Source organism: Oncorhynchus nerka, linkage group LG14, assembly GCF_034236695.1.
Source record: "Oncorhynchus nerka isolate Pitt River linkage group LG14, Oner_Uvic_2.0, whole genome shotgun sequence".
In the NCBI taxonomy this organism is placed as follows: Eukaryota; Metazoa; Chordata; class Actinopteri; order Salmoniformes; family Salmonidae; genus Oncorhynchus; species Oncorhynchus nerka.
Genome location: NC_088409.1, coordinates 66,332,613 through 66,342,181, shown reverse-complemented (window position 1 = coordinate 66,342,181; position 9,569 = coordinate 66,332,613). Strand labels below are relative to the sequence as shown.

At 43.0% G+C, this 9,569-nt stretch overlaps 1 pseudogene; it reads left to right on the top strand.

The window, feature by feature from the left end:
• Positions 1 to 1,443: 1,443 nt before the first annotated feature.
• Positions 1,444 to 9,424, top strand: LOC115141727 (tripartite motif-containing protein 59-like; annotated as a pseudogene).
• Positions 9,425 to 9,569: the final 145 nt, after the last annotated feature.

Below are 9,569 nucleotides of genomic sequence, written 5' to 3'. Positions count from 1 at the left end.
TTGATTGTTAAGTTAGTATTAATTAACACTGGACAATACTTTTGGCAGGTGGAGCAGTGGGTGCATTTTATTCAGATGCATTTGGTGGCTTTTCTTTTTGCATCCAGTGTACAATTTTATTTTTTTCCCTGCTTTTACTTTAATTGCTTATGGTGATAAGGATCATATTCCACCTTCCCACAATAACCATACCTTTGCACCAGATATGGGTTTGATGCTGTGAAATTCTGACATGACTATTGTCAACCAAATGACTTATATACTCCCCTAGCATGATTTCATGTTTTTTCTTTCTCTTGAAGCAAAAATCACTGCTTTGCAGTATTGTTGCCATAGCTTTGAGCTTTGACTTAACATAAGGGGGAATGAAAAATGGCAGTTATGTAACACCGATTCATAACCTTTGCATGTACTAAACTATAGCACAGTTAATTAAAACTTTTTTTGTTTCTTTAGGCTGTGTACACAGTGTCATTTAAAAAAAATTGTAAACTGTGCTGTTTTAAATGTTATACATGTCTCCCCCTCCTACTGACCTAAATTTCTGATTTGAAGATTAATCTGAACAGTTTTGCACATGTACTGCAGAGTGAGGCCTGAAGTTGTTCAAAAGGTGTGGTTAGACTCTCGAAATCATACCTGCTAACACCAACAATATGCATCATCCAACCACAATCTTTGTTTTATATTCAGTTGTAGCCATGATCAACTCATGTTGAGCCATTTTAGTGAATGAGAAACATTTTTTTTAAGGGGGGCAATAATTGTTCTGCCTCGATGTTGGGGAAAGGTAAGTATCAGCGATTGGACCCCCTAGCCTCGACAAGTTGTCTCAATGATACATGTTGAGCCTTATTCCTTAATCTAAAACTCATGAACAAGTTTGCAGTACCTCTCCCCTCTTTACCATTTAGGTGCACCATCTTCCCCTTAGGTTTTTTTTTTTTTTAGCAGCAGCATTCCTTGTTAGCAAAAATGTGGTTTCAAAAGAAATGGAATGGAAGAAGTTGGTTATCCTGTTGAGTTGGATCTACAGGCTAGGTTGTCTTCAAGAAAATAAATAGTGAAACCTACAGGTATGGTCTGTCATTTTGTGTTGTTGCCTTTGATATTTCATTGAGGATCAGCATTTGCAGCATTTCAATATCTTTGTCAAAAATAAACGTCCTTAATGCAGTGCTATGGTGAAAGAAGTTAAGCATTAGTGTATATATTTTACTACAAACATCTCATCTACCCAGACCCGCATTCTCACACCATCCCTAAGGCCTGCATTATTTTGCCACTTGCTCAAATTGTATCAATTAGTTTCTCGGTCGCTCATGCTATTCAAAATAAAATAGATTTTCCATTGTGTTAATGATGGCGGATTGATTTCTACATTTTTAGTGTACGTTTTCTCAAGATTAGGATCGTAAAGCCATTGGGTAATTCGCATGCGCACTGAGATACTATAGTCAGGGACCAAACCGAGGACGGAACGGTATCTTCCCCACGTATTCGCGAAGTCCGGGCATCGGTGAGTGTTTTAAAATTACATACTGTACTTTGTGAAAGTATCTAAGTTTGAAACCGTTTTGAGTTTGATTAAAAATGCACAGTAACCTCGTTGAAACGCAGCCCAAATAACCAGCGGTGTCAGGCAGATATACTGGTACGCTGGAAACACTACATTTTTAACTGCTTTTTTTTCTGATAACTAGTTCTTTGCATCCGCCGTGGAGGCCAGTTTCATATTATCACCATATGTCTCAGCTGCTTGCCGTAGTTGGAAGTAATCACGAAAAAACCTTCCTTATTTTAGGGCATTTTTAACAATGCCAGCTCCTATTAGTTATATTGAGCACCGTGGCACCAACTCCTTCGGAACGTTCTATTCCCAGTTTATTGTTCTACGTCACAATGTCTGCTTTGCTATTGTTGGCAATGAGACCTGCCCACGTTGGTAGTTCAAATGTAAACACATTTCCTCGTGCAACTTTGAGATCCCATTGTTTTACTATAGGGAAATGTGTCTCTTTTGCCAAATCTCGCTTGGGATTTTTTGAAGTCGGACACCATTTTTAATCAGCATAATTTATTTCTAATTAAAGTTTGTCAGCGTACTCTTGCTGTCATCGATCGCTCGACCAGAAATAGTCAAGTTGACATTTTTTCCCTACCTCGATATGCAGACATAAGCACACTTGGTACCATCAAGGTGAGGGTGTTGACTTTCTACACGAGTTATTTTTCAGTTTCGTCCAAAGAACAGATTGGAGTGGTAAAATAATGTATACATTATTTGTTGCTATTTAGGGCGAAATGGAATTCTAAGCGTCACTTCAGGCAAAACAGATCGTTCGATTCCACTCATTTGCCATCGGCTCGCGCTAGTGTTCCAGTTTAGCTAACGTTCTTTTGCCATTTTTCGGCCTTGGGCGAATTTTGACTCGGTTTTATTTTCCTGCCTATACTGGCATCACTGTTTTATTCCAAAAGCAAATACTTCCGGCAGCGTTTTTAAAGTGTCTCAATGCTTTTTTATTTTAAGATATTATTTATGCCAGAAATATTGGGAGTGTGAACGAAGTCCATGTTATAGGCTGCTATGTCTATTGTCAACAGTGCCGCACAAATAGGAAGTTAACACCTGTAGCCCACATTTCGTGATAAATCCAAATTAATCAACACCTTTAAGCGAAATATTCTAGACCTGGTCAGACCGCCATGATATTATTTCAACTAGAATAGTGTTACTCAGATGTTGGGCAGCATCGCGTGAGCGGTGCAATCTAACCTGAGGTGCCATTTGAACAAACTGCTCTTGTACAATTAGTTTAGTGCAACCTGCCACCAAAATGAATAGGCTCTTCAAACCCCCACAGTATCAATGTAATACAGTACTAGCAGTCTTGATCTCTGGTAGCTGGAGCTTTTACTGTTTCCTAGATTTATTTGTTACATTTCAGGCAATTGCACTACACCAGCCCAACCGACTGCATTATACTGTAGTTGGGAAACCTGTCCCAGGAAAACCACTCTTTAGTCATTTTGTAACCAGGGCTGGCATAAGGCATAACCTGTAGTAATCCTGTCCGAATATCACACAGGCACCCAGGACACATGCCCAGGGGCCCTGACCTGCACTGGGCCGCCATTGACTTAGTCACTCAGTCAAGGCAAAATGTGTAGAATTGCAGGAAATTCTTTAAAACGGCAACATAAAAAAAAAATCACTCTGCCCCATGGCAAACCATGTAGAATTTCATGAAATGTGTTAACTGCTACATTTTCTCTCCACCCCATGGCAAAAATGTGTAGGACATTAACATGGTAAGAATCAGGACCCCCAAGCAGCCCTGTATATTGCATCCCCATTTGAATGAATTATTGTCCTGGAACAATTCTCACGTGGGTCTGTGTTGTTCATCTCAGTCAACCAGCCTTATTCATTATATGCAAGTGCCAATAATTGTAGTGCCCTACAAACCGATACATGGGTTAGGCCGAGACAGTAGAAACTGAAGATCATCCAGTCAGACTGAAATAGCTTCTAGCTGTGAGGTGGGAGTCATCCGGTGTGAAGTCGTCATCCACCGCTATTCAGGTTTGGAGGTACGGGTTTGACAGTCATTTTAATATGCTAGTTGGCCACAGAAGTACCAACCACTTAACTTTGCAAATTGTCATGAAGCGACTCCACATTTTTATTTAACTAGGCAAGTCAGTTAAGATCAAAATATTTACAATGACGGCCTACCAAAAGGCTGCCTGCGGGTATTAAAAATAGCATGACAGTAACACATGACATGGAAGCAGCACAAAACATGGTACAAATATTATTGGGCACAGACAACAGCACAAAGGGCAAGGTGGAGACAATGCATCACATGAAGCAGCCACAACTGTCAGTAAGAGTGTCCATAATTGAGTCTTAATGTAGAGATGGTGATAAAACTGTCCAGTTTAAGTTTTTTTGTAGCTTGTTCTAGCTGCAGCGAAATGAAGAGTGACCAAGGGATGCGTGTGCTTTGGGGACCTTTAACAGGATGTGACTGGCAGAATGGGTGTTGTATGTGGAAGATGAGGGCTGAGTGAGGCCTAAGAGGGTTTTTATAAATAAGCATCACCAGTGGGTCTTGCGACCGGTATACAGAGAACCAGTTTACAGAGGAGTGCAGTGATGTGTCCTATAAGGAGCATTGGTGGAAAATCTGATGGCCGAATGGTAAAGAACACCTAAAGAACCAAACGCTCACTCCTCAATTAGTTTACACATATCAAGCCAAGTGAGGTTGGAGTCTGTCAGGACAACACAAACCTTTGAACTTCTGTCTTGATTTAGAATACTCAAGTGTTGTTTGCTTCTCCAATTACAGGCTAAACGATGCATTGAATTGCAAGGGAAGAAACAAGGTGCACACAAGAAAATGGCGTACGCAGAGCCTCATTGTGCCATCACCTCAGCATGGATAACCTAGAGGGGGACCTGTTCAGTGTGCTATTCCCTCAACGCTGATCCTCGGGGCCTGCCCTGCTCCCACACCTTCTGTAAGTCCTGCCTGGCCATCTACTCCATCTGGCGTCTGCTGCGGCTCCCACTCAAGTGCCCTAACTGCCAGTGTGGTAGAGCTACCACCGAGTGTTGACGCATTGCCCAAAAATGTCTCTCTCCACGCCATCATTGAGAAGGAAACCATTTGTTTAATACGTTTTTGAGCTTATGCCCCGATGGGACAATGACCTATCTTTACAGTGTACAGTATAATAAGTGGTATATCATTTATTTCATTCCCATCCTTACCTGTCAGTTCCAGAAGGACAGCCACCCAAGGCCCCCTCCTGCCCTGTGCACCACCGACAGCCCCTCAACGTCTGTGTCCAGGACCGCCAGCTCATCCGTGGCGTCTGCCTAACAGTGGGCCAGCACCAGGGAAACCCCATCGATGACCTGCAGGCAGCCTTTATCAGGAAGAGGCAGGCGCCTGCTCACCTGCTGGCGAGGCTCTCAGACCACCGCCGGGCAGAGGTGATTTACCAGTAATAATGGATTTAATGCATTTGACCAATTAAACATTTTGTAGTCTTCTGGATAGTTTACCTGAAGTGTTATTTCCTGAAGGTGTGAGCTGGGGGAGCAGGATAAGGCCAGCTGGGAGGGCCTAGTGAGGCAGGACCGGCAGGCCGTGGAACAGTACTTCCAGGGGCTGGAGCTTGCCAGGAAGAAAGGCTTTCATGGGGGCCTTGGACACCGCAAGCGTGGAGGTGTCTCTGGCCTACGATCCACTCATTGAGAAACTAAAGGAGCTGCAGGTAAGGATAGCCTGGGTCGGTGTTGCCTGGGTCACCAGGCAGAGGTGATTTACCAGTTTATTTCAAATAACATTTTATTTGTCACATGCGTCGAACCTTGAAGTTCTTACAAGCCCTTAACCAACAATGCAGTTCAAGAAATAGTGAAGAAAATATTTAGTAAATAAATGAAAGTCGAATCAAAAAGTAACAAGAAAATTACATAACAGGTATTACAGACTCTGTCAGGGACAGGTTAAAAATAGAGAAGACACTTGCCAGTTGGTCAGCGCATGCTCGGAGTACATATCCTGGTAATCCATCTGGCCCCGCAGCTTTGTGAATGTTCACCTGTTTAAGGGTCTTGCTCACATCAGCTACCGAGTGTGATCACAGTCGTATGGAACAGCTGGTGCTCTCATGCATGCTTCAGTGTCGCTTGCCTTGAAGCAAGCATAGAAGGTATTGAGCTCGTCTGGTAGGCTTGCGTCACTGGGCAGCTCGCGGCTGGGTTTCTCTTTGTAGTCGGTAATAGTTTAAGCCTTTCCACATCCGACAAGCGTCAGAGCCGGTGTAGTAGGATTCAATTTTAGGCCTGTATTGACGGTTTGTCTGAGGACATGGTGGGATTTCATAAGCGGCAGCTCTAGCCTTTAGCTCAATACGGATGTTGCCTGTAAAATATATGGCTTCTGGTTGGGATATGTATATACGGTCCCTATGGGGACGACGTCGTTGATGCACTTATTGATGAAGTCGATTACTGAGGTGGTATACTCAATGCCATTGAATGAATCCCGGAACATATTCCAGTCTGTGCTAGCAAAACATTCCTGTAGCGTAGTATCCACGTCACTGGTACTCCCTGCTTTAGTTTTAGCTTGTAAGCAGGAATCAGGAGGATAGAATTATGGTGAGATTTGCCAAATGGAGGGTGAGCTTTGTATCCTTTTGTGTGTGGATTAAAGGTGGTCTAGAGTTTGTTTTCCTCTAGTTGCACATGTGACATGCTGGTAGAAATTAGGTCAAATGGATTTAAGTTTGCGGTCCCCGGCCACTAGGAGTGCCACTTCTGGATGAGCATTTTCTTGTGTGCTTAAAGCCTTTATACAGCTCGTTGAGTGCGGTCTCAGTGCCAGCATCGATTTGTGTTGGTAAATAGATGGCTACGAATAATATAGATGAGAACTCTTGGTAGATAGTGTGGTCTACAGCTTATCATGAGGTATTCTACCTCAGGCAAGTAATACATCGAGACTTTGTTAATGTTAGACATCACGGATCAGCAGATAGACACCCCCCACCCCTCATCTTACCAGGCGTAACTGCTCTGTCCTGCCGATGCACGGAGAAGCCAGCCAGCTTTATATTATGCGTGTCGTCGTTCAGCCACGTCTCGGTGAAACTTAAGATATAGTTAATGTCCCGTTGTTAGGAGTCTTAATCGTAGATCGTCCAGTTAGTTTTCAAATGATTGCACGTTGGCCAATAATACGGAGGGTAGTGGTGGTTTACCTACTCTTGGCGCATTCTTATAAAGCACCCCACCCTCCCCCTTTTCCTCAATCCTTTATTCACATGGATGACAAGATTTAGGCCTCGTCAACAAAGCAGTTAATCCTTCAGGTCAGACACATTGAAGAAAAAAATCTTTCACCAGATCGACGTGAGTAAACGTGGTTCCGATGTCCAGAAGCTCCTCCCGGTCATAGACAGTAGCAGCAACATTATGTACAAAATGAGTTGCGGAAAAAAACGAACAAACAGTTGGTTAGGAGCCCGTAAAAACAGCAGACATCCCCTCTGGCACCATTATCACTTACCAGTAATTACCTGTAATAATGGATTTAATGCTTCTGACCAATTTACCATTTTGTAGTCTTCTGGATAGTTTACCTGAAGGTGTGTGAGCTGGGGGAGCAGTAAAGGCCAGCTGTGAGGGCCTAGTGAGGCAGGGCCGGCAGGCTGTGGAACAGTACTTCCATGGTCTGGAGCTGGTGCTTGCCATAAATAGTCTTTCATGGAGGCCCTGGACAACGCAAGTGTGGTGGTGTTTCTGGCCTACGATCCACTCATCCACAAAGGCTGGAGCTGCAGGTAAGTATAGCCTGGGTCAGTGTTATCCTGTTGGGGGAGCATCTCTGGGCTTCTCCCTGCTGTCCAAGCTCAGTCAGCTGGTACACGGCCTAAGTAGCGAACTGACCGCCTCACTATGGGAGACCGCAGGCTTCCTGTACGCACAGACAGTGGAGGTGCAGCTCTTTCTTCTCCACACTGAGGGAGAACACATCCTTCAAGCTCATGACAAAGACACCTGGGTCTTCACTTCAGGAAGGTGATGTAAGGTTACACTCCTTTGGTTTGGAATTAATGCTAACTGTGCCTAGTGATTGGAGCTTTCCTGATGCAGCAGGATACAGTTGACAGAACATACAGGCTTTACTTCTGGAACTAACCCTGACCCCAGCTAAAGCTCATCACAGGAAGATACTGCCTCATGTACCACAAAGTAAAAACCAAACTTTTCAAAAATACCAAAATGCATTCAGCAGATTGGAAGCTGTTATATTTAACCATAAACCTTAAAAGGTACAGCTTTTTCAAAGACATTCTATAACTCTACATGTAGTATACTGTAATAAATAATACTACAGGGCTGACATTTAACTCCAGCTATTTAACCTTCACCAGAAAAGCCTTCTGTTAAATCAAGTCAACTACAATGTGTACTTCAAAATATTTCTTACAATCTCGTGATACCTCTCAATTAAATTAATGGGAAGACAGGACAAGTCTCCATCTCAGGATGAGTGGTGTGTTGCTCCAGAGACATCCCAATTGTAGTGCACTTAGTATGTAAACTTCTGACTCCACACCTTAGCCAAATACATTTAAACTCCGTTATTCACAATGCCTGACATTTAATCCTAGTAAAAATTCATTTTTAGGTCAGTTAGGATCACCACTTTATTTCAAGAATAATAGTGATTCATTTCAGCTTTTATTTCTTTCATCACATTCCCATTGGGTCAGAAGTTTACATACACTGAATTAGTATTTAGTAGCATTGCCTTTAAATTGTTTAACTTGGGTCAAATGTTTTGGGTAGCCTTCCACAATAAGTTGGGGGAATTTTGGCCCATTCCCCCTGACAGAGCTGGTGTAACAGGTTTGTAGGCCTCCTTGCTCAGAAAAGCTTTTTCAGTTCTGCCCACAAATATTCTGTAGGATTGAGGTCAGGGCTTTGTGATGGCCACTCCAATACCATGACTTTGTTGTCCTTAAGCCATTCTGCCACAACTTTGGAAGTATGCTTAGGGACATTGTCCATTTGGAAGACCCATTTGCGACCAAGCTGTAACTTCCTGACTGTCTTGAGATGTTGCTTCAATATATCCACATGATTGTCCTTCCTCGTGTCATCCATTTTGTTAAGTGCACCAGTCCCTCCTGTAGCAAAGCACCCCCACAACATGCTGCCACCCCCGTGCTTCACGGTTGGGATGGTGTTCTTTGGCTTGCAAGCCTCCCCCTTTTTCCTCCAAACATAACGATGGTCAAACAGTTCTATTTTTGTTTCATCAGACCAGAGGACATTTCTCCAAAAAGTATGAGCTTTGTCCCCATGTGCAGTTGTAACCCGTAGTCTGGCTTTTTTTTATGGCAGTTTTGGAGATGTGGCTTCTTCCTTGCTGAGCAACATTTCAGGTTGTCAATATCGGACTCGTTTTACTGTGGATATAGATACTTTTGTACCGGTTTCTCCACCATCTTCACAATGTCCTGTTCTGGGATTGATTTGCACCAAAGTACGTTCATCACTAGGAGACAGAACGCATCTCCTTCCTGAGCGGTATGACGGCCCCATGGTGCTTATACAGATGAACATGGTACCTTCAGGCGTTTGGAAATTGCTCCCAAGGATGAACCAGACTTGGAGGGCAAATTGAGGTCTTGGCCGATTTTCCCCACGATGTCAAGCAAATAGGCACTGAGTTTGAAGGTAGGCCTTGAAATGACTCAAATGTCAATTAGTCTATCAGAAGCTTCTAAAGCCATGACATTTCTGGAATTTTCCAAGCTGTTTAGAGGCACAGTGAACTTAGTGTATGTAAACTTCAACTGGAATTGTGAATTAATCAGTTAACAATTGTTGGAAAAAATTACTTGTTATGCACAAAGTAGATTGCCAAAACATTTGTGGAGTGGTTGTAAAACAAGTTGTTCAGTACGTTTTTTGCATAAGCAGTGCTTGCTAGAATAGTCAGAGGCATGAAATCCATATCAATTATCAC